General features: G+C 42.0%; 1 pseudogene; it reads right to left on the bottom strand.

Annotated features, from left to right (window-relative positions):
• Positions 1 to 14,829: 14,829 nt before the first annotated feature.
• LOC149274574 (myomegalin-like) overlaps positions 14,830 to 25,978 on the bottom strand; it is a 73,910-nt pseudogene continuing 62,761 nt past the window's right edge.

The following is a 25,978-nucleotide window of genomic DNA, read 5'->3' as shown; positions in this document are numbered from 1 at the left end:
CTTTAGATACCATTACTGTTTACCATAAACAAATTAGAAAATATAGTGAAACATTGAAAAAAAGACTTTTTCTGACTTTTATTTGAAAAATAGTTTACTAATTTACAAAATCTAATCAAAAACCGGCTAAATAGATTCTAATATTTGCCCTGAGTTTAGAAATACCCAGTTTTGTTTTTTTTTTGTTTGTTTGTTTTTTAAGTTATAGTGAATCAGCACATTGCTATTTCAAAAACAAATCTTCTCATCTTGGGCTCATGTCCTGTTTGGGACATCTTTAAAGTTGGCCAAATCAATCTACCCCATCAAACCATACATTTTTGCAAACTAGACACCCCAGGGGCTTTCAAATGCTGGTATACACCTTAAGTCAAAATTTGTAATAATTTTTTGGGGGGGGTTTCCTGCACACATTGTACTTTAGGTGTGAATTTACAGCTCTTTGTATATGTCACTTCTAAACAACATGATACCACTTATGCATAGGTTTGTCTGGTTGCTTAGGGCTAAAAGGCCACATTTGGGACATGAGTAATTCAGTTTTTAAAAATGTGTTCAGCAACATCCCTGAGTACAGTGATACCACCCATGCATTGATTTGTTGGGCTGTTTGGGGCCTAAAGGGACACATTTGGGAGGTGCACATTTTTTGTTTTAGAATTTTGGTCAGCCTGCCCCATATCCAATTTGTGACATCTTTGAAGTCGGCTAAATTAATTTATCCCATAAAATCGATTTTTGAAGAGTAGACACTCCATGGGTATTTCAAATGCTGGTATTTGTAACTCTATTTTATCCCATTATTTTTGGGAAGATACATGACCAATTTTAGGACTTACTCGATGAAATACACACTTTTTTTCACCTACCTGAATCACCAGCTGCCAGTACGTAGGAGAGGGAGACCCCACTCCATCAACCAACCGCTGCAGCTGCCACCATGGAGGAGAGGGAGACCTCCCTCCGTCAGCCAGCAGCCGTAGCTGCCACCACGGTAGAATGGAAGACCTCCCTCCACCAGCCAACAGCTGCTGGCACAGAGGAAAAGAAGACCTGGATCCACCTCCTTGCGCCCTCTGATGGTAAGACCAAGAGCGCCTATACGGTCTTGTCACACTCAAGATGGCCACCAGAATCCACCGAACGGGAAGCGACTTCCGACTTTTTCTTGGCGCCAATACCTCTAATTGGTGCCTAGTCACTTCCCATCCTTTATAAACCCTCAGTGGGCATCAAGACTTTGCCCTCTGATGGTCATGCCTATGTTTCATAGTGCTACTTCTCTGTGCGCGTTTTGGTTTTGTCTTAGGTGTGTAACCTTGGCTTGTTCCTGTTTACTCTGTCCTCCGGATTCCTTACCTCGGGTCGTTTATTGTATTTCCTGACCTCTGGCACCCTGACCTAGGCTTGACTTTTACCTTGAACCGTCTGCTCCTTGTCCTACCTGCATCAGTGTCTCCAACCTCGCTGTGCGTGACAGTTTTGTCCTTTCTTTTACATTTTGTTGGAACTGGGTAGTTCCACTGATGGTGGCATCACTAGAGAATTATTTTTACATGTTATTACACCTGTTTTTTTGTGTTTTTTTTTTACTATTTTCTTTTACTAATAGTGATATAGTGATTAGTAAGCTGAGTATTTTTGACTTGCATGGTTGAATGCGGTAACTGTACTTAGCCAAAACAATAAAAATCACCTGTGGGAAGCTCCCCTCATCTGTATAAAGCAAACCCACAGACAGATGCAGCTACCTCCACAGCTTTCACCCATCCCACTCTTAGCAAGGTATTATTAACAGCCAAGCCATCAGGTACCACAGCATTTGGGCCAACACTGAGGACCGTAATAAACAACTGGAAGCACTATAGGAGTCATTTAAACAAAAGGTTACAAAAGAAATTACCTTTGTCTTCTTTCCCCCTCGTTTTATCTATAGGAAGCTCTAGTGCAGTCCTCCCACCACTTTCATGGCATTTTTGTGCCTTTTTCCTGTTTTTACCTTCATTTGCCTGGAGGCTGTGTGGGGGCCATGAGCTTCTTCCTGCAGCATTGCTCAAGTGCAAAATGCCACAATTCTCTTGGGAATTTCTGATTGGTCCCTAGCTCTTAAGATGGAGCTAATTTTTCTTCAGAGCACCATTTTTAAAGTGGCCCTGGCATTTTTTGCTACTGGGCTGTTTTCTCTGTCCCAATATTTTTTGCCGCTTCTATTGTTTGCTGCTGGTTAGTTTATTTTGCCTTTATTTGTCTTGCTGCCTGGCTTTGTTTTTTTGTTAAATCTTTCCCCTTTTTTCAGCTACTATCATCCTCAGCATCTAAGAGGTCACATTCTAGGTATGTGAGATAAGCAATGGGATTTTAGTTTTTCCTTAGCTAGGGAAAGGAGGGCATTTAAATTATTAGTCCACAGGTACCAGAGTAGGATCCCCAGCCGCACAAAAGGTGGAGCAAAACTCCCAGATGTGAAGCATGTAACAACAAGACAATCCAAGGGATGAGTCTTTGTGAAGAGTATCTCAAGGAAGCTGCAGGGACCACCGTCACTCCTCCAGAAGATATGCTAGCCTGGATTATTTGGAGGTCCCAGAATCTCCAGACATTAGAGCTATTAACCATCTGATTTCTTCTGCATAAGAAAAAGGCAACTTTCCCTCATCGTGATGCGTTTAGAGGTTTGTTCACAAAGGAGTGGGAGAAAAAGGTTTCTCTATCCAGTCGGGTCTCCAAGGTTTATCCTTTTATGGCGCAAGATTGGCTCTTCTGGGATTCAGCTCTAAAAATAGAGGCTGCAGTGCGTTTGCAGGCTGTTTAGCCTGCAATACTACTATTCGTGGATAATCTGGTTTCCTTTCGAGATCTGATTTCTGGTATGGACTATCACCCTCGCCGTAGCTTTGACTTGGTCCGTATTTCAAACCACTCTATAGCCTTTTCGGTGGCTACTAAGAGAGCTCTCTGGTTGAAGTCATAAGTCCCAGATCCCCCCTCTAAGATTTGCCTTTTTCCAACCCCTTTTATAGGGGGGAATCTTTTTCAGAAAGAACCTGGACAAAATAATTAAATTAAGGTTTTTCTTCCCCAAGACAGCAGAAGGATTTTTTTCCCAGGGTTTAGTGTCAGACAGAAGAACCTTTAGGAACCCAGGACTTTTTTCGTTACACCAGACAATACATGCCTGGAAAGGAGTTTGCCAGAGGCCAACCTTGGAGATCAGGTCAGGCAGGTCCGGTTTGCAGTTTTGGAGTCAATGACCTTTCTGAAGGTCTCTCAGTCCAGAGGTCTTGTGTAGGTCCCCTCTATTTCTTGTTCAGAAGCCACCAGAAGAGTGGCGTCCTATCTTAGACTTTTACAGCTTAAACGGCTTTCTATGCACCAGGGAATTCAGAATGGAATCCCTATATTCCATTGTCCTGGCAATACAACCAGGAGACTGGATGGGGGCTATAGACCTACTTTCACGTTCTAATTCTTCCTGCTCATCAGTGCTTTCTTTGTTTTGTTTTTTCGGTCTAAGCACCATTCCAACTTTTCTTTCTCAGTCAGTTCCATCGGGATCACCACCATCTCAACCATCATGCAGTTATTCTGAGCTGGGTAAAACAGGAACTCAGATGGTGGACATCTTTCTAGAGGTTTCCCTTTAGTCAGTATCTCTAGGGAGGTTGTTAAAACAGTTGCCAGCAGCACAAGTTGGGGTGCTCATCATCGAGATCATTACTTTCAGGGTCGCTGGCACTTCAGACCCGTGCGCATGTTTCCTCCAACATATTGGAGTTTAGAGCAGTCCTCATGGCTCTCCAACACCTCATTCGTAAATAACAAGACCGCAACCTCCTACCTAAATCACCAGGGTGGAACAAAAGAAAGCTGCCTACTTCTACAAGCAAAATTTGATGGAAGTTCAAGTAACAGGTCCAGACAATTCAGTGGCAGACTTCCTGAGCACGAGCAAGTTGGATCCCGGGGTGTGGTAACTATCCACTCAAAGATATTAGAGGTTTGTCAACAGATGGGGTCTCCCCTAGATAGACATCATGGCCTCCTTCAGGAATCATCTTTGTATTCCAGACATTTTGATCCCTTGGCCTCTAGACTCGGATGCTTTGTCAATCCCTTGGAAATTAAGCCTGGGTTAAATTTTTTCCTCCAGTTCCCGCTGTACTTTGCAAGATCCAGAAAGAGAGAGCCTCAGCATCCAGAACCTTACTCTGTCAGTACCCAATTGTTCCTCCCGCCCCTCAAGGTCTGCACTTGATGGCTTGGAGACTGAAAGATTGAGCCTTGCTGCAAAAGGATTTTTCTTCTGCAGTCATTCAGACTATGCTCCAAGAGAGGAAGCAGTCTACCTCTGCTATTTACTACAAGAGCCAGTATTTTTTGCTTCTTGGGCCCATGAAGCTCAAGTCTCCCCTTCAGATCCACCTCTCCAGAAGGTTTTCGACTTTTCACAAATGAGGTTTGACAAAGGCCTCAGCCTAAACACACTGAAGGTGCAAGTTTCAGCCATCTCTGTCCTTTCCGGGGTTATCTGGGCCAAGGATAAGGACGTCTCAGGATTTCTCAGGGATGTTTTGAAGATCAGGCCTACGATCCGGCGTTTATCTCCCCTAACTTTTAGCCCTTTCAAACCAATCAAGTCTATCCCTATGTCTACTTTATCTCAAAAGATAATGATTTCATTAACCTTGGCCAGAAGGGCCTTTTCATTTGACAAATAATTTACCTTTATCCGTCCAGATAGAGTTGTGTTAAGACCGGTCCCTCAATTTCGTCCTAAGGTCATCTGCTTCTTCCACCTTAATCAAGAAGTTATTCTTCTCTCAGTAGGTGGATTGTCTCAGCCATCTCAAAGGGTCCAAGTGCCATCTATGTCCTCCTCCTGGACAGCAGCAGCCAAGGTGCCTCTTGACTCCATTTTGCATGCAGCAGCCTGGTCCTTATTCCAGACCTTTCTAAAGCACTGAATGTGGTTGCTTCAGAGGAGGCTCAGTTTGCCAATGTAGTCCTAAATTCATTTGGGACCTTGTCTCAATAAACGTCTGTTTTCCACAGTATTCCAGTTTGTTAGTGGTTATTTCACCTCCCCCCTCTTTATTGCTTAGGTGTTACCCATTGTCATAAATCAAGTGCTTACTCCGGCCATCATTCCCACGCTGAAACGCTGCCTCATGTCATCTCTGCTCCTTCCCGGCTTACCGATATGGCAGCAAGCAGGGCCTCTCCAGCTACACTCCCCCGCAGCTGCAGCCGGAGGTTAACAGGAGGGAGGGGGCGCTCCACCATTGCCATGGCAACATGTTTCAAATTATGACATCATTTTGGCGCCCAATATGAACGTATTTAGACGCTTCAGTCCCAGTATCCTTTGCTGAAGTATCAGTTGAAGTTAGATTCCTATACCGAAGCGTTCTCTGTGTTTTGACCCTTTGTGTACCAGACCCTATTCTCGCTTACCGACTTTTGACCACTTGCTGCCTACCTATAACCCTTGCTTGTAATTTCGACACTGCCTCCGCTTGTACCCCATTGTATCTCACCTGATTTTCCCGTGTGACTATTGAATATGTGCCTTCAGCTTCTCAGCAGATGTTTTTATGTTAACCCTGAGTGTCCTTTTCTGTGTGACTCTATGTGCAATGAAAGGTTAAGAGTGGACAGGTGGTTGGCTATTTCTTGCTCCAAGTAAGTTAAAAGAAACTGACCAAGTCTATTCAAGGACCACAATGAGGGGGGTCAGAAGTGATTGATTATCTCAGCTGCAAACATGGTCTTTGCCATAAACTGACCATAATAGGATGAATGGTTTTCTGTATCTTTCTGTGTGTATATTTCAGGACACTGATTATTTGCCACGTAGACAGATTTTAGCACGTAGCTGTCTTGTTTGTAAAGGTATATAAGGCATGTGTTGTTTTCATTGAGAGAGAGTAGTCTGGCTGATGACACTCCCTCGTGTGCACGAGCAATAAAATCTGCTTATTCAGCTCTTTTGGGAAGAATCTATGTCTCAAAGTTATTGAGCATTCACAGTTGGGGGCTCCCACATTTCGGACTCAGGATCCAGACGGTGCAGACTCACGATCCTTTACCCAACATTGAGCTCATCTGAAAAAAAGGTAAGAGGCACCTCTTTTAAAAGAAAGCCTTTAGTGTAAAGTATTGGGTAGAGGATACGGGGGTCGGCCACTGGATACCTATCTGAATGACGGGATCCATAAGAGTTGAGTAAGTAAGATGCATGCATGTTATTCTATTTTGTATGTTTATAAGAAGTAAGTTATTGTATTGTATGGTATTGTCAGAAGTTGCAACTAAGTTGAGTACATAGCCTAACCCGCTATTGTAGAAGTACATAGCCTAACCCGCTATTGTAGAGTACATAGCCTAACCCGCTATTGTAGAAGTGCATAGCCTAACCCGCTATTGTAGATTTGTGTAGAGGAGAATAAGATGGGAAATCTTTTCTCCAGAGTTACCCCGGGGTCCCCTCTAGAAACCATGATTAAGAAGCATGGCAAAGAGATGGGAAAATATATGCATAAATGGAAATTGGCCTCAGAATCAGATGAGGATAATTTTTATTGTTGGTCCTCACAGGGATCTTTAAATATGGAATCCTTAAAAGGACTCCGTATGACTTTAACCCCTTAAGGACCGGGCTAATTTTTCGTTTTGTACCCTGTGGGACCGAGGCTGTTTTGACACTTTTGTGGTGCTTGTGTTCAGCTGTAATTTTCTCATCACCCATTTAGTGTACCCACATAAGTTATATATTGTTTTTTTCAGGACAAGATGGGCTTTCTCCAGATACCATTATTTTGATCGTATCATCTTATTTACTATAAAAAAAATTAAAAAAACATGGTGAAAAATTGAACAAAAAACACATTTTATGACTTTTATTTGAAAAATCTTTTACTCACCTAAAAAAGCAAGTAAAAAAACTAGCTAAATAGATTCTACTACTTGTCCAGAGTTTAGAAATACCCAATGTTTTTTTGCTGTTTTTTGTAAGTTATAGGGCAATAAGTACAAGCAGCGTTTTATGATTTCCAAATCTTTTTTAACAAATCTGGTCAGTCTGCCTCCATCTCCTCTTTGGAACATCTTTGAAGCCGGTTAACTCAATTTAACCCTGTCAAACCATATATTTTTGAAAACTAGACACCCCAGGGTATTCCAAATGCTGTTATTTTAACCCTTTCCATGCACCAATTATAGAACTACACTTTGTCAAACTTTGTAATAGTAATTTTTTTTATTTTTTTTTCACACAAATTGTACTTTAGTTATAGATATACAGGTTCTGGTATATGTCACTGTCAAACAACCCCCCAATGTGTGTTCAGGAACACCTCCTGAGTGCAGTGATACCCGACATGCATGGGTTTGTCGGGTTTGAGATTTAAAATGCCACATTTGGGAAGTGCGCTTTTTTTCTCCATTTTGTTCAGTCTGTTTTTTTTGAATATTTTACTAATCACATAGTGATTAGAAAGCTGGGTTCCATTGACTTGCTTGGTTGAATGCAGTACCTGTATTCAACCTGCAAGTGGAGCCAGCGTTCTCTAGAGGGTCAGGAGACCGTCTAGCGAACTCTTTCTTCTTTATTATTTTTTTTCCCGGGCCGCCGCCATCTTGTTGATGGCGAAGATCACCGGCAGCTGCGGCTGTGACCGCTCTCCGGAGCGGTCACAGCCCATCCAAAGGTAAGTGTTTGGTGTCGCTGGATGCCTCCTGATTGAGGCATTCCAGCGACACCATTTAACTTTAGGAGGCGATCGTTGATCGCCTCCTAAACGCTTTTAAAACGGGCGTCCGCCGCCATACAATGTATGGCGGCTGTTGACGCCCCGGGGAGGGGCCAGACATGGCCCCCGATGCCGATCTCGGCATTACTGAATGCCTCGACATCGAGGCATTACAGTAACGCCGTTTAAGCGAAGAAAGTGATCGTTGATCACTTTCTAAGCTTATTTAATTTTTTGACGGTTCAGGACCGTCAAAGGTCATTTAGTGACCTTCCTTTCATGACGGTCCTGAACCGGCAAAGGTCGCGAAGGGGTTAAAGAAAGACATGTCACATGTCTCCAAAAATGAATGGAGAGTGTTTTGTATGTGGTTTAGGGAAGGTTTCAAAATCTGGAGAAAGCATAATGAGTCTGCTCCACTTGAAAACTCCCAACACCCTCAGGCGGCCGCCAGTTCCCTTTATCCTGTTAGGAAGAAGGAAACTGATAAAAAACTGCAGAGAGAATCTCAGAATGTTGTACTTGTTGATAAGTTATATCCTCCATTGCTTACTAACAATGATATGACTATTGATGATTTGATATTTAATCCTCCCCCTTATAATCATGTTGCCCCTGGAGCTGATGCTCCTGTCCTCATTCCTGAACCTGTTCTCACCCCTCCCCATTCTGTCCCAACACCCTTTTCATCTCTATCACCCTTATCCCAATCTACTGCTTCCCCTCCTCCTCTGCACCCAATTTCCCCTCCTCCTTCTATTGATGTTAAAAACCCATATGATTTAAGAAATACAGATAAAACTGTTAAAGTAAAACAGATTGCTTCGAGCACAGAAAGCATGTATCCTATGAGAGAAATAGGACAAAGGGATAATGCTGGTGTTCCCTTTACCATTCATCACCCTTGGGCACCGGGAGAACTGTTAGTTCTAAAACAACAATTTCCCCGTCCTGGAGATGATATTACTAAATTTTGTGATGTTTTGAAAGGACTGATGACTGCTTATGACCCTGTTAAACGAGATTATGATCAACTGTGGCAGATTATTTTAACCAGTGCAGAGTTTACTAGTTTTAAAGCAGCGTTTCCTAAAGTAGTATATGACTTGAATTGGGATACAGATGTTGAATTGGTAGAGCGCAATGCTGCCGCACGCAAGACATTGAATGATAATATTATTAAAGCTTTTGTTGAAGGATTTCCTCAGAACACTGTCAGATATTTTATCATAGAAAACATGTACTCCATATATTCTGTACTTTACATGAACACAAAATGGAGTCAGAGCCATTTTATTTTACTTAATCATGTAGTGATGATTTCTTTTTGTGTTTGTTCCCTCTATAATAGAGAACAAAGAAGTATTCATGTATATAGATGTTTCAGTATGTATGATACAATTAATGTTATCTTCCATGAGAAAGTTAAGGAGTAGACGCTGTATATCTTTAGAAATGTAACTTGGAATGTGGGATACATGGTAAGACTACCAAGGCCTGAGTTACTATCTAGGAGGTAACACCTGGCGATTAGGGTGACCAAGGATAAATTCCAAACACATATGTAATGGTTTTAAGTTAATTCTTAGACCAGAGCGTCTCTCACAGGTAAATTAAGAAATTACAACGGTGTAAATATGAGTAGAAATCCTAATTTTAATGGGTAAAACCCACCGTTATGATTGGAGAATTCCAATCAAGAGGTGGAGGCTATGATAATAAGCTCTGTTTTTAAGCTTATGTCTTGGATAATTAAAAAAAAATAAAAGAAAAAGGAAAAGGACGGACTGATTCACCAAATTTACCCCAGAGAATTGGAATCTAAAGATCCTGGCACCATATTTCACTCTTAGAGTTACTTGGAGTTCTAACCTATATACCTTTTAGAAAGTTATATTCTTTCCCACTTAATTTCTTGCCACTGAACCTGGATTAACTTTTACAAGGACCAGTTGGACAACAGCAACAAGTGGTGGTAAATATAATTGTTTTATTATTCTGAATAGAGGTGAATTTTGTCTTCTTCGTATAGAATTCCCTGTTTCTGGGAAATAATATATTGCATTATTGTATATGGCGGCTTGTGAGACTGCAGTTTATAACCCGTGATAATAACAATAATGAAAAGGTATTTTTACCTGTAGATGGAGTTTGACATCATTTGCATCTATTAGGAATTTCACTAATACTCGTAGATATTATTAAATTACTTTTTAATTTGTCATATTAGTTAAACTAATATAAGAGAGATAGTGATATCTTTATTACTGCCCTGATTATTCTCAATTTTTGGTTGCTGAGTGGACTGGAAATCAATTGTGTGTTAGACTCATATAGTACTAATTCATATTGATAACTATCGATAATATATTGTAATTAAATTGATTAAATTTTGACATGTTTTAAGAACGTTGTGTTTTATATTATGCACTGTGTGACTCATACATAGATTTGATAAATTGTTTTCACAATAAATAAATATTTTTGATTGACTATCGTGGCGATATCTATCTAATTTGAATTATAATTTTCGGCGATCTGAAAGAATTTAGGATCGGAGATAAAATATAGGGTATCTCCTTAAATTAATATTGTGGATGTGGTACTACAATATTTGGTAGCGTCGTTATTTTGTGTGTGTGACGAAATATTGGTTTTGCCTATTTGGTCTCATTAATATCCCTAACAACACTGACTGGACTAAGATTAACACTGCTTCACAGGGTAAAAATGAAAGTGTTGAAGAGTTTGCGGATAGAATTAAAAAGTTGGTGAAAGCATATAGTGGTGTGAATGACCCAGAGAGAAACGCAGAACCTATGATAGTTGCTGCATTTGTGAAAGGATTGTTACCAGAGGTAAAGAAGGGAGTAAAAAGAGTGGTGATTGGTTGGGAAGAGAAGAGTTTAAAAGATGTGGTCTCTGCTGCAAAGCATTTTGAGAAATATAAAGAGGATTCTAGAGAAAGGCAGAGAGTTGCTGAAGTTAAGGAGTATAGAGCTGCAATGAGAGCAGTGGTCTCTGCTTCACAGCCTGTGGCTGGAGGGGGAAGTACTGATCAGTTGGTGCAGCAACCTGGAGGAAACGTGAAATGTTATAATTGTGGCAAACTTGGTCATATAGCTAGGAATTGTAAATTCCCCAAAAAAAGAATGTGAATAATGGTGAAGGTTATAGCTTTGACAGACGGCAATTCTCTAGTGCAACCGGTCAACAGAGAGCATGTATATTAGCTACAGAAAAGAAAGTGAACATATATACCGATTCTAGATATGCCTTTGGAGTTGTTCATGATTTTGGTGCCATCTGGCGATTGCGAGGTTACCTTACTTCATCAGGTTCTCCTATTCTTAACCATACACATGTAAAAGCATTGTTAGATGCTCTCATGATGCCTAGTGCAATAGCTGTAATTAAAATTGCAGCTCATACCAAGGGTACTGATGTAGAATCGAAAGGCAATGAGTTAGCTGATAAATCAGCTAAAGAAGAGGCAGGCTTGCCCTTCACAGAATTTTTTCAAGGAGCTGCTAATGCAGACCCCAACTCACTAACAATTCCCATTGATTTAAAGAAATTTTATTCCCAAATTGATGAGAAAACTCAGCAATATTGGGAACAAAAGGGAGGAGTGGAAGAAAATGGTTTTTGGCATGGCCCTCAAATTTTTCAACATTTACCAGCTATACCTCCTGATTTGGCTCCCTATATTATCAGACTAGCGCATGGCCTGAGTCATGTGTCTAGTGAAGCAATGATTAAAGCTATACAAGTTGATTGGTGGGCCCCAGGTATACGGCCCCTTGTTAAAGAATATTGTGAACAATGTGTTATTTGTCAACAGCACAATGTGGGTAAGCGAGTACACATACAAGGGCATGGGAGGACTCCGTGTCCCATGGGACCCTTTAGAAGTTTGCAAATTGACTTTATTGAAATGCCAAGATCTTTGCATTATAAATACGTCCTTGTTATAGTGTGTACATATTCCCGCTGGATAGAAGCCTACCCATGCCAACGTGCAGAGGCAAGAGCAGTAGCAAAGAAACTACTACAGGAATTTATTCCTAGATATGGTATACCTCTGCACATCTTTTCAGACCAAGGAACGCACTTTACTGCTGATATAGTACAGGAGCTTGCTAGAGTTTTAGGTATTGTGTACCATCTGCATTGTCCATATCACCCTCAGAGTGCAGGAAAAGTAGAAAGAGCTAATGGAGTCTTAAAAAATAAGATTAGCAAAATATGCGCAGAAACTCATATGCTCTGGCCAGAAGCTTTACCCTTAGCATTAATGTCTATGCGAAACTCAGTTCATGCAGCCATAAAAGTTACACCTCACGAGCTCATAATGGGACGTCCTATGCTAGCAGCTAATTCACTAGAAGTATTAGTGCATGATCATGCTATGATAGATGACACGATTAGCGTGTATTGTAAGACTTTAATGAAGTCCTTTAAGTCTCTCAAATCACAGGTGCAAGCAGTGCGCATGGACACAGAAGACAACAAACCAATTCACCAAATCCAACCAGGAGAATACGTATTGGTCAAGAGTTTTCAAAGAAAGAAAGTTCTTCAACCTCGCTGGAAAGGCCCATATCAAGTCTTGCTTGTAACTAACACAGCTGTAAAGGTAGCCGAGATTGCTTCTTGGATCCATTGCAGCCATTTAAAGCTTGTCCCGATTCCAAGGAAATCAACAAGTTAGTCCTCCAACAGGAACAATAATCCTAGCTGACTAACCAACGTGGGAAAGCTGAGAAAGGCCAAGAGGCCACTCGTGAAACCATGCAGCAAGATATTGGAAAAGCCGAAAGAAAGATCTTAATGTTTTTTGCATGTCTTGTTATATTGTTTATGGGATTGTGCATGTCTGTAGAATATTTGTATCAGTCTAATACAGAAGTTGTCAACTCTATTGTCAGACACAAAAGGGAGGAGATTAGAGTACCATGGGAGAAAGATAATTCGTATATTGAGATAAGCAAAATTTTTTATAAAGCTTCAGGTGTTAATCAGTCATGTTGGGTATGTGGGTTTGTTCCACATACTGCAGACACTCCCTATATTGGGTATCCCTATACTAAGTCAGAAATTTCTCAAGAACTAAAGAATGGGTTTAGTTTTATAAAGCCTGAAATTGGAGATTACTCTGATAAAACAAGGAGATTAACCCTGATTAATACAGCAGATCAAGGAGGATTATGGGTACAAAGAAAGGTAGGAGAAAATTTTGTAGGAGACTCTAAATTAAATTTAAGTAGCACTTGTGTCAGATATAATTTCACCGATTATGAGTCAGATGGATATTTCTGTACCAATGACTCTAATGAACTAAACGTTGCAGAAAAGGCAATGTGGGCCCCATCTAATGATAACTGCAGGAATCACAGTTTACCCCGAAGCATCTATTGGCTATGCGGTAAGTGGGCTTATAGAATACTACCCTGCAACTGGAAAGGAAGTTGCTATTTAGGGCGAGTGTTGCCTGCTTTTACCATAAGAAAGGATCTACCAAACGGAAGACTGAGAAATCGGAGACGTGTCGATGTTAAAACCAGTACGACTGAAAATGTTTAGATAGTGCCTTGAACTATTCTAGTGATGCCATCTCCAAATTAAATGCTGAACAAATCCAAATTAGAATGATGGCCTTACAGAACAGAATGGCTTTGGATTATATTTTAGCATCTAAAGGAGGCGTGTGTGCTTTAGTTAAAGATCATTGCCGTGTGTTTATCAAAGACAGAAGTGGGGAAATAGAAACTGACTTAGATAAAATTGGAGTAATCCAGAAAAAACTACGTCAAGTTAATGAGGAATGGGATCCATTTGGCCTTGAAAGATGGCTCGGTTCACTTGGAGCAAAACTGGTGACTGGTATGATTGTGGCTTTGTTTGTTATTGTATGTGTGTATGTTTTCTTTCTACTAATTAAGTCGCTGAGTGTAAAGTGCACTGGCACTAGCCACGCAATGCCTTTGTTGGAAGGTGAAGAATCCCCCGATTTTAAAGACCAGGAAACTCTGGATGACACATTGTATAACGATCCACATGAAAAGGAAGTAATGGACGCATGGTTCGCTATGCAACGAGCTCCATCTCGTCCAAAAACAAATTATTGATTACTTAACAGAATATGTTAAGAATAAAAAGGGAGGACTGTGAATATTGAATATGTGCCTTCAGCTTCTCAGCAGATATTTTTATGTTAACCCTGAGTGTCCTTTTCTGTGTGACTCTATGTGCAATGAAAGGTTAAGAGTGGACAGGTGGTTGGCTATTTCTTGCTCCAAGTAAGTTAAAAGAAACTGACCAAGTCTATTCAAGGACCACAATGAGGGGGGTCAGAAGTGATTGATTATCTCAGCTGCAAACATGGTCTTTGCCATAAACTGACCATAATAGGATGAATGGTTTTCTGTATCTTTCTGTGTGTATATTTCAGGACACTGATTATTTGCCACATAGACAGATTTTAGCACGTAGCTGTCTTGTTTGTAAAGGTATATAAGACATGTGTTGTTTTCATTGAGAGAGAGTAGTCTGGCTGATGACACTCTCTCGTGTGCACTAGCAATAAAATCTGCTTATTCAACTCTTTTGGGAAGAATCTGTGTCTCAAAGTTATTGAGCATTCACACCCGTGTGGATTGGTTCTTTGTGATTAGGAACCCTTTCGCTTACTTGCTCGCATATTGATCGTGACACCCATTTGTTAATGCTGCCATGTGTAGCCAAGAAAACAGATAATCCATACTTACCGTAATTTTCCTTTCCTGGCTTTACTCCATGGCAGCATTGCTTTCTCTCCCTCTTTTGCTTTTGGCTAGTCACTAGACCGGGGGTTTAGGCTAAGGTTAAGGGGGGGGGGTCTATTTATGGCCTCTGTTTAATTTCCTGTCCTATCAGCTGCGAGGAGGGGGGCTAACTCATATTAATGCTGCTATGAAGTAAAGCCAGGAAAGGTAAATTACGGTAGTTGATTCATTTTCAGTTTTTCATTGCACCTTTCTAGGTAATGGAACACTGCTTTTGTCACTTGATAGTACTCAGTATTTAAAAATTGGACTCACTTGTCTTTTTCAGTCAATGTGGCACAGTAATTCTTCTGGAGGAGCCTAGCCTCTGTCATTTCCATGGAGTATTCTTTTATTGTTTTTTTTAGCTCCATGCAATTTTCCTTCTCTGCTTCAACTAAGGCTGACAACCGATCTGCTTCATTCTTTGAGAGCCTGGCTTCCTGAAAGAGAATGAATATGTATATGCATGTTTATTTTGGTTTTATGTGCTTGACAATGGTGTCTTATCTTCCTATGCTGAAGTTACTAAGTTAAGTACTTCTAGATCTTCCTTGTGTGGACCAGCACATCCAAACATTTCCAACACTGACAAAGGTGTGACTGTTAGTGTTGTGTGCAAGGAGGATGGGTGCTGCAAGACAGGCTTGTCTGCAACAGACTGTCTGATAGCCCCTCTCCTCTCTACACAGCACACTATTGGGCAGCCCCTACCCTGCAGACAAACCTGTCTGGCAGCACCTCTCTGCCTCCTCACACACAACACTATCCAATAGTATTGTGCATGGGTAGAATGTTTTGCTGCTGATGTCAGGGAATCAGTCTGGAAATAGAGACCACAATGCGGAGGATGCTGGGTAGTTGAAAGCAAAGGCAGCAAAGCTTAATCGGGAATCAGCAGAGCAGCCAGAGGAACAAGCTGAGGGGATGAACCAGACAAGGATACAAGTACAGTAGAAGGCATGAACATAGGTATGTGTACGGGGACCAGTATAGGGATAAGGGCAGGAACAGATCAAGCTCTGAGTACTGAATGTACATAGCCAATTTAAAGCCTATACCTTTGGTATGCATGCATGTAGCCAGAAGCTGCACAGGAGAGATGAAAAGCCATCTTTCTGTGCAGCTGACGTCCTCACCTACTGTTTTGTGACATTGCTTCCTCCTAAGTCATGAACATTTAACATGCTAACAGAGGCCTGTAGTGTCTGAGCTGTAACTTTAAATTTTTTTCAATGTCTGACATCTGGGTGAATGTTACAGGGTTATATAGTTACATAGGCTTAAAAAAGACATGCGTTCATAAAGTTCAGCCTTTCCCACATCTGTGAATTGCTGTTGCTGTCGATCCAAAAGAAGGCAAAAATATCCAGTTTGTAGCTCTTTCCAATGTTGCTACAGACTAGGAAAATAAAATGCCTTCTTGATCCCAGAATGGCAGTCAGATCTTTCCTTGGATCAAGAAGCTATTTCCCCATAATTTAAAAATGATGTCCCTGAATATTATGTTTTCATTAAGTATTCATTCAGTTGCTGTTCAAACGTCTGTACAGACCCTTTTACTTTGCCTTAGACTGAATCTTCTTTCTTCCAATCTAAATGCGTGACCACGTGTCCTATGCATAGTCCTGTTTATGAATAGATTTCCAGGCAATGGTTTGTATTGACCCAAAATATATTGGTATGATGCTATCATATCCCCTCTGAGGCACCATTTTTTATAAGCTAAAAAGATTTAAATTTGATAACCTAAAGTTGTCCTTTCCTTTTATTCATTTGTAGCCCGCCTCTGCACTTTTTCTAGTGCTATATCCTTCTTAAGAATAGGTGCCCAAAATTGCACAGCATATTCAAGGTGTGGTCTTATCATTGATTTATAAGAGGCACAATTATATTTTTATCCTGCAAATTGATGCCCCTATTTCTACATGACAATACCTTATTGGCCTAGTTGTTGTTGCCTAGTTTACTGTCTGTAACAATTCACAAATCCTTCTCATTTGTTCTGATCCCTAATTCACTACCGTTTAGTTGCTTGTGCATTCCTTACCCCGAAGTGCATAACTTTGCATCTGTGAGCAGGGCTCTCTCCACCTAATGTATCGGTTTGTCTTAGTCTGTCAATTCTCATCTTGTCATACCCCTTGAATATATGTATTGTATTAAGCTTTGTGTAAATTGTTGGCGCTATATAAATAAAAAATAATAATAATCTGCCATTTGTGTGCCAGTCCCCCAATCTAAATCCCTCTGCAGCAAAGTAATATCCTTCTCACACAGTATTACTTTATAGAGTTTAGTCATCAGGCTCGTTAGTCTCGGTGGTGGTTTGGAAATTCCCTTTGGAAGGAAGCATCCCACCACTGCCACCAACGTGACCTGTACCTGTACCCCGACTGGGTACTCCCGCCAATCGTTGCTTCCTTCTCCCTATGGCCACCGGGATACCAGTGATTAACCCCTTCACCGCCAGACAGAACCAGCGTTGCAGAGAGAAGGGGTGATGCCACATGCAACATGGCTGCTTTACCACTGTGGCTAGCCGAAGCTGAGCTACAGTATGGCTATTGTCCTGAAAAGGACAATAAGGGTTCATAGCAGCCCAGCCCAAGCATCAGATGGCACTCATGTGGAGGTGAAAACAGGACTCCCTTTATTTGGAAACACACAGCCTTATATACAGTCTGACAGTGCAAGGGACATAAATCACATTAACATATTCCCGCCCTGCCCGGACAGCCCGACGCCATACTCCGGGCACCAAACCCCGCAATGTCTGTATAACCTTAAGCCGTCATTCTCACGGTGATCAGATGGATAGCTCAGGGCCCTGAGGATATCCTGTCCAAAAAGCGACATGATCAGCCATGAGCAGCAGCAGTTCAAAATTTCCCCGAGACGGACTGCGAGGTAGACGGCAAGCGTACGGTAACGAGGGGTTAAAGTTCGGGGGCAGGGCATGTTAAACACGGACAGGGTAGGACATGAGGGAGAACAACGGACAAACAATAATCACCACATATACTGAGATATACAGAAATCAAACAATAACTAATATAGATGGTACCTATTAACCCTGGGCCGTCACATCTGCAAACATGGAAACATGACTTTCAACGCCTATTGCAAGATCATTTATAAAAGTGCTGAATAAAATTGGTCCGAGAACAGAACCTTGAGGGACACCACTTACCACTTCTGTCCAGCTTGTAAAATTACCATTTATGACAACTCTCTGTCAGGGCCAGACTGGGACTGAAAAGCAGCCCTGGAAAAATTTGGAGACCAGCCCCATATAGTTTATCTCACGGTCAAGCTCTTATACCCACACGCACCCCTTATACATACCCGCGTCACACTATTCGCCATTCTTTTTATCTCATTATTTGTATTAAAATGCTAGAAAGCAAAAGTGTTAAAAGGCCCTAATAAATTAAATACATTACACATAATGGGATCAAAACATTTGCTACTGCGAAAATTTTTAGATGAAAAAGTTCAATTTTATTCAGTGGAACAAAACACTGATCACATTATTCTTCACGATATTCTGGTAAGAAACTTTTATTTCTTTATTAATTCATGTAGACTATTTTTTTCCATATTTAATAAAAGCTATGATTGAGACATGTTTGGTTTTTATTTCCTTTCATTTGACAACCTACCCCCGAGTTATGCACCTCTGCCCCCAGGCTTGCCACTCTGCCCCCCTGATATGCCTTCTAACCCCCTATATGCCACTCTGCCATATAGGGGGTTAAAAGGCATATCATGGGACAGAGTGGCATATAGTGGGTATAAGGCATTCTGGAGGCAGAGTGGCATAAAGGGGGTTAAAAGGCATATCATGGGGCACTCTGCCTCCAGAAAAGCCTTATGCCCCCCTATATGCCACTCTGCCTCTCCGATATGCTTTATACCCTCCTATATGCCACTCTGCCCCATAATATGCCTTTTAATACCCTATATGCCACTCTGCCTCCAGAAATGCCTTATACCCCCCATATGCCACTCTGCCTCCCTGATATGCCTCAACCCTCCTATATGCCCCTCTGCCCCGTGATATGCCTTTTAACCCCCTTTTTGCCACTCTACCTCCAGATATGCCTTTTGACCCCCTATATGTCACTCTGCATCCAGAAATGCCTTATACCCCTATATGCCACTCTGTCCCATGATATGCCTTCTAACCCCCTATATGCCACTCTGCCATATAGAGGGTTAAAAGGCATATCATGGGACAGAGTGGCATATAGGGGTATAAGGCATTTCTGGAGGCAGAGTGGCATGAAGGGGGTTAAAAGGCATATCATGGGGCACTCTGCCTCCAGAAAAGCCTTATGCCCCCTATATGCCGGCCGGAGCTACTTTAACACTTTTTTTTTATTTATATGGTAAGCTGGATCGGCTTGCCATATAAAGTAAAAAAAAAAAGTATTAAAGCAGAGCCGGCCGGCGGCATCAGCACGCATCGGCCGTTTAGATTACATTCCCAGCAGTCTGATGGCTGCATAGTGATGGGAGCAGCGTGAGGGGTGAAAGCTCCGCCCCCTCGCACTCAGACTGCTGCAGCACCGGATGTCAGGTCAGTGACATCCTGTCAGCATAGAGGAGAACAGTGTGCAGCTACCAGAGGACGGAAGTCAAGAGAAGTAGAAGGTCAGTAAACCAATGTTAAAAACAAAAAAAAAATCGGCATGTGTGTGTATGTGTGTCCCCCTATATGCCACTCTGCCTCCAGAAATGCCTTATACCCCCCTATATGCCACTCTGTCCCATGATATGCCTTTTAACCCCCTATATGCCAGAGTTGCATATAGGGGTATAAGGCATTTCTGGATGCAGAGTGACATATAGGGGGTCAAAAGGCATATCTGGAGGCAGAGTGGCATAAAAGGGGTTAAAAGGCATATCATGGGGGAGCAGCGTGAGGGGTGAAAGGTCAGTGCGAGGGGGCGGAGCTTTCACCCCTCACGCTGCTCCCATCACTAGACGGCCATCGCACACGGCTGCTGGGTGCTGATGCCGAGCACTAATCTTTGATTAGATTTCGGGCAGCCTGGGGGGCTGCCCCCTGCCCAGCCCGCCCCTGGCGCCGAGGGAGGCCTTCAATGCCATTTGCAGCCGCTCAGCGGCTGTCTTCAGGGTTAGTCTGCCGGCCGCCCAGCCCACGGACCTGCCGGCCCACCGGGAAATTTCCCGGTATCCCGGTGGGCCAGTCAGGCCCTGCTCTCTGTACTCTATCATTAAGCCAATGTTCTACCCAAGAACAAGAATTTTCATCTAGACCAATTTCTTTCAGTTTGAATACTAACCTATTGTGTGGAACCGTGTCAAACGCCTTTGCAAAATCTAAGTAGATTACATCTACTGCGACACCTTGATCTACACTTTAATGTAGAATGCAATTAAGTTAGTTTGACATGACTTATGTTTCATAAAACCATGCTGATTTTTGCTAATAACACTGTTCTTCCCAATGAATTCCTGAATATTATCCCTTAATAACCCTTCAAATACTTTCCTAGCCACAGAAGTCAAGCTCACAGGTGTGGGTAAGGCTGAACTTGATGGACACATGTCTTTTGTCAGCCTATGTAACTATATAATGACCTTCCCAGTCTACAACTGGCCCTATGTCAAGAATGTCATTAACTTTGTATTCTCATACCATTAATGAAAGCAGGACCATCAGAATGGACCTGGACGGAGGAAACAGGATCATGAATCCATAGTTTTAATAATAATCAATAAAAAAACAGGGTCCAATTTCTACAAAGCCGGTAAGTCAAAGTGAAACGCTACAGGATCATTTAGCTGTTAGTTAAATCACTGGGCCTTGTGACTTTGCCCTTAGTTGGTGATGCCTTCTGCATAGTCCCTGCTTATCCAGTTGGACCTTTTTTTTTCTTTTTTTTTTGACCCGGCTAGTCCAGTGACATTGATCCTGCATCAAGATTTGGCTTTAGCATTCCTGACTTGATAGACCCGCTGTCACGTTCTACCCAGGCTGCAGAGCTGCATATCTGTTTTGCTTCAGTTTCTCTGTTTTGCTTTAATCCATTCCTGGATTTCTGTATGCTCTGTTCTGGTCTTCCATTCCTTGCTTTTAGTTCTGCTCTTTGCTTCAGCTCTGTTTCCTTTATAAGGTGTGCCCCACCTGTGTGTTCGGTTTGTCTCAGTCTGCAGTCTACAGGTATGTCTCTTATTGTTATGTGTTTGGGTTTCATGTTTGGTTTGTTTTGTACCACTGTCAGCAGGGAGTGGTGTATGGGAGGAGGAGGAGGCAGAGTGGTATATGGGAGGGAGGGGGAGGAGGTAGAGTGGTGTATGGGTGAGTTATAGTGATGTATGGGGGTGTAATGCATTTCAGGGAGGCAGAGTGGCATATCTGGGGGAGTTAGAGTGGTGTATAGGGGGGTATAATGAATTTCAGAGTGGCATATCTGGGGGAGGCAGAGTGGTGAATCAAGGAGTATAATGAATTTCACGGTGGCGCAGGGCATTTATGGGGGGCGGAGTGGCATATCAGGGTGCACAGTGGCATATAGGGAGGTATAAGGCATATCTGGGGGTAAAAGGTATATCAGGGGGCTCAGTTGCATATCACTGGCATATAAGGAGTATAAGGCATATCAGGGGGCACAGTGGAATCTCTGGCATACAGGAGGTATAAGGCATATCTGGGGGCAGAGTGGCAAGCTGGGGGTCAGATGTGCATAACTGGGGGCAGTTTGGTAAATCAAAGAAAATATAAACAAGGCTTTTTTCTCATAGTTTTTTATTACATTATTTTAAATAAAAAAAATTGCATTTTTTTTATCCGATCACTCGAAAAACTAATCGTTAGTTGCAGCCCTAGAAGTAAGAAAACGTGCCACTGATCTGGAGACCCTGATTCTCTTTGTCACATAGTCCTTCGTCTCAGAGACCTGTACTTCATTGGTTGATGGCAGACTAGCCCCCTGCTGGCGACCAATAGAGTCGCTCGTACAGACTTTTAAAATCCTGGTGACGCAACTTGGCCGGGAGAGACCACTGGTCTCCCCACTCCAAGAGTTAAAAGTTCGTACGAACGACCAATAAAGACCTTTAACTCTTGGAACAGGGAGACCCCAGGCCGTGCGATGCTGCGTAGATAATGGGAGTGAAAGAAATCGGTAGGTTTGTCATCAGGAGTTAAACTTGAAGCAGGGAGACAGGCCAAGTTCCGCATCATGAGTTAAAGGGTCGCCCGAGTGAGCCTATTGGTCGCCTTCAGGGGCGGCCCCTGCAGGCGAGCAATAGAGTCGTTCGCACGGCCCTTTAACTCCTGACGGCGAACCTATGGATTTCCGCTTCCGTTAACCCCTGTGATGCTGCATATACGTTTTGCATGTTCGCCCGAATACAAATGCACAAGTCTAGTTTTAAATGTCAGTTGCCGCAGCACTGACCATTTTTCCAATTTACCTAAATCATTTGGCTTAACCCTCCAGGAACATCCACCCTGTTGAAAATCTTTGTGTAATAAAAAAATAAATCAGCTAAGGCAAGTGACTAAAACCACAAAACCATGTTCCAAGAAAACTAAAGCCCGACACCCTATCTCATAGGTTTCTGTCATGGAAGAAAAGCCTTAAAAGGTACAACCAATTGTCTTTTTTTAAATGCTCTGAAAAAAACCTTGTCTTATAATCAAGCAAACATGGTACATATGATTTTAGTGACATTCAGAGGAATGTCTGATCTTTAATTCAGCTATTTAAATTCAGTTACATACTACTCACTGTAACATGGCTCTGTCAGCTTGAGACCAGTAAATTTGGTCCCAGATGAGAAATGGACACCTTTAAACCCTGTTGATCTTCTTTGTATCAGCAAGCGTGCAGACTTGCTTTACCTAAATCAACATTATGTGATGATTCTCAAAAAATGACTGCAGTCATGCTTATGACTAACTGGAAGAGATGGATAACTTAAATCTATGCTCCATATACAGAATTATCTGCTCAACATAAAAAAAACCCTTCTGTCCTATGTTCTTTTTTTAGGTTTCATACACTTTAGCATTTGTATATGTGTTTAAGGGATAGCTTACTGTCCCTGAAAGTACTCTGTGCTATTTTCTGTACATGCACACATGCAGGGGCGTTCCTAGAGTATTTGGCACCCTCGGCAGATCCTGTATGTGGCACCCCCCCACAAAAAAAATTGACGTTGGCAAGAAAATGTATTTTGCAAATTTTTTACCGAATGTCAACTGGAAAAAAATAGAAATCTGAAAAAAATAAATCACCATAAATACATTATGCTAATTCTGCCCCTGAAGAAGCCTGCTGTGCCACCTCTGCCCCTGAAACAGCCTGCCTGTGCCACCTCTGCCCCTGAAACAGCCTGCCTGTGCCAACCCTGACCCTTAAGCAGCCTGCACGTGCCACCTCTGCCCCCCTAATCAGCATGCCTGTACCACTTCTGCCCCCTAATCATCCTGCCTGTGCCACCTCTGCCTCCCCTAATCAGTCTGCCTGTGCCACCTCTGCCCCCTAATCAGCCTCTCTGTGCCCCCTATGCCACCGAATCACCCTGCCTGTGCTATTTCTGCCTCTAAACATTAACTTACTACTAACTTACTAATTTTCATTCCCCCACTCACCCATTTACTGAGCCATTGACGGAAGTGCAGCATAACCCTTATTACTATACACCAAGCCAGACATTGATGTGGTAGGCCTCTGCCCCTAAAACCGCCAGCCTGTGCCACTGCTGTCCCTGAAGCAGTCTGCATGTGCCACCTCTGCACCTGAAACAGTCGGCCTGTACAAAGTCTGCCCCTGAAACAGCCTGCCTATGCCAACTTTGCCCCTGAAACAGCCTGTCTGTGCCACCTCTGCCCCCTAATAAGCCTACATGTGCCACTTCTGCCCCCCTAATCATCCTCCCTGTACCACCTCTGCCTCCCCTAATCAGCCTGCCTGTACCACCTATGCCCCCTAATCAGCCTGCCTGTGCCATTTCTGACCCCCTAATCACCCTGCCTGTGCCATATCTGCCCCTAAACATTAACTTACTACTAATTTTCATTCATTCACCCACTACGTAATATTCATTCATTCACCCACTCACCTATTTACTCTCCCGCACCCCCTTACCTCTCTTGCAGATTTTACTTGTCCGGGGGCCAGCCATGCAGCTTACGGCTGTGGTGCCCACGCACTGTATGAGGAAACTCTTTTCGCGACCAGGTTCCTGCTCCCCTGCGCGGGAAAAGTGCTTCCTCGTACAGTGCCCGGGCCAAAGATGAGTGGCACCCAGGGCGGACCGCTCCCTCTTTAGGTATGCTAGTGCATGTATTTGTGTTATTCATACCTGCACTAAATTACCTTCTGATTTACTTTGAAGGGTTACATTATTTTAAATGTCCCCTTTTACCTCTAGCAAAACCTGAATTTTGTTCTTCAGAAGTTCCTGAACATGTTCTGTCTCCACTTGCTTTTGTTCAAACTGTTGCCTGAGTTCAACTTCATTGTAGCTTGTGGGATTTTCAGCAGCAGAACTAAAAAAGGCAAAGATGATAAATGCAATTATTCATAAGTACTCACTAAAATCAAGTATTTGTAAGGAGAGTTTTTCTAGTAGGCTACACTATATTTTCTGCACAGCTTTGCATTCATTTATAGTTTCCTACTGCATAAAATGCTGCATTTAAAAGTATATTAAACAAAAAGCTGGTACTACTCAGGAAATCAGCATTACCCAGTGATGTTTTCTATGGTTCACCCTGGTGTCTTGCTTTGTTTTGCTCAGAAGCGACTACTGATTGTAAGTCTTCACACATGAATGTATATATTATTGCTCTTTAACCATTACAGTTAAGAAGAAACAAAATATTGATTTTTAGGTTTGTTAAGGGTTACAGGTCTTTTTTTTTAAGCCAACAGTGTTTTCTTGTTTGTAGATTAGTAAGTGATACCTATTTTGTTGCTTATGCTATTTTGTTGCTTATGCTTATATGAGATTTGTAGATGCAGTATATATTTAGCATTAACACTTTATAATTGATTGTTCTTATCTGCAAGAGTTAACTCTTTGGATGGCCAGCAGTATTAAGGAGGTGGAAGGGATTGAGTAGGGAAATGTTGCCTCCTCTCTCTTTCCCTTTCTTTGTTCCCTTTTCTCTACTTCACCCCTTTCCCCTTTGTTCCTTCTTCTGTCCTTCTCATCTTATAAAGATTTCATAGTTTTCAGTTGGATTTTGCTTGTTTTTTTGCTATTTTGTCTCTCCCTGGTCTCTAAGTCAGCAATGGGTCAGTGTCAAGAAAACACATACAGAGTACCATGCATTCGTGACCACAATGTCGTCAGTAGGGTATCCTCAGATATCCTTACATACAAAGGATCCTCCTCGCCATGTTTCCTTCTCTGCCCTCCTCTCTGCAGCGAGACACCACCCAAAAACCCATAAGCATCCTCTCTTCATTATCACACCTAAAAGCAAGGCCTCCCCGGCAGGGAATCGAACCCCAAGATACTCACCACTATACTAAGGAGGACTAGTTTTCTACTCTCCAAAAGCCATAAATAACACCTCAACATCCTCATCCAAATCTCTTACAGAATCAACATTAGAAGAATGATAAAATCTTCAAACACAATAACACTTGACAATGTATATGCTAAAATCAAATCTTACCTGGATAGTGGGTGTTATAAGCAGGGCCGGATTAATGTAGGGGCTTTTGGAGCTGCAACTCCAGGCCCCTAGCTAAAAATAGGTCAGGGCCAGACCGAGATTTCCTGGTGAGCCGGCTAGTTTGGGGGGTCGGTGGTGCAATGAACTGGCTGATGTGGCTGCATGACCGCCAGAGCAATCTGGGTTGATATTCGATTAACTGAATAACTTACTAGGATGTAATTGGGTTTCCATTTGATACCATTTAAAATTTGTAGGAGGCTCATACTATCCTTAAGGTATGATTTGTTAGTTTGCACACTTGGTTGGATAGTATAAGCCTCCTACAAGTTTTAGGTAGGATTACGTGATCGTTATAAATAAATAAAAATAAAAATTTTAAAAAAGGAAAAAAGTGGAGACTTTTTTTTTTTTTTGTGCTTTAATCGCGATCATGTGATCGAGGCATATGCACTCAATCTTTGCAATTAACGCTCGTTTTTTGGGAAAAGGAATAATATAGAGCTGTTGTATTATCCACTTTGCAACCAAGTGCCTAGCGTCTAAGTTTATCTCTGTTTTCATTACCTCAAAACCCTGTGATGATCAAAGTTCCCTTATCATCTTATATTCATTCTTTTAATTATATTTTCCTATGTACACAGATTGGATAAATGTGTATTTTCTATTTCTTAATGTTGTTCTTTAACCCCTTAAGGACCGGGCTCATTTTTCGTTTTGTACCCTGTGGGACTGAGGCTGTTTTAATA

This window comes from Sceloporus occidentalis, unplaced genomic scaffold, assembly GCF_023333645.1.
Source record: "Sceloporus occidentalis isolate IW3139 unplaced genomic scaffold, rSceOcc1.0.p SCAF_323, whole genome shotgun sequence".
NCBI classification, from domain to species: Eukaryota; Metazoa; Chordata; class Lepidosauria; order Squamata; family Phrynosomatidae; genus Sceloporus; species Sceloporus occidentalis.
The sequence above is the reverse complement of the archived record's forward strand: the minus strand, read 5'-3'. Positions and strand labels throughout refer to the sequence as shown.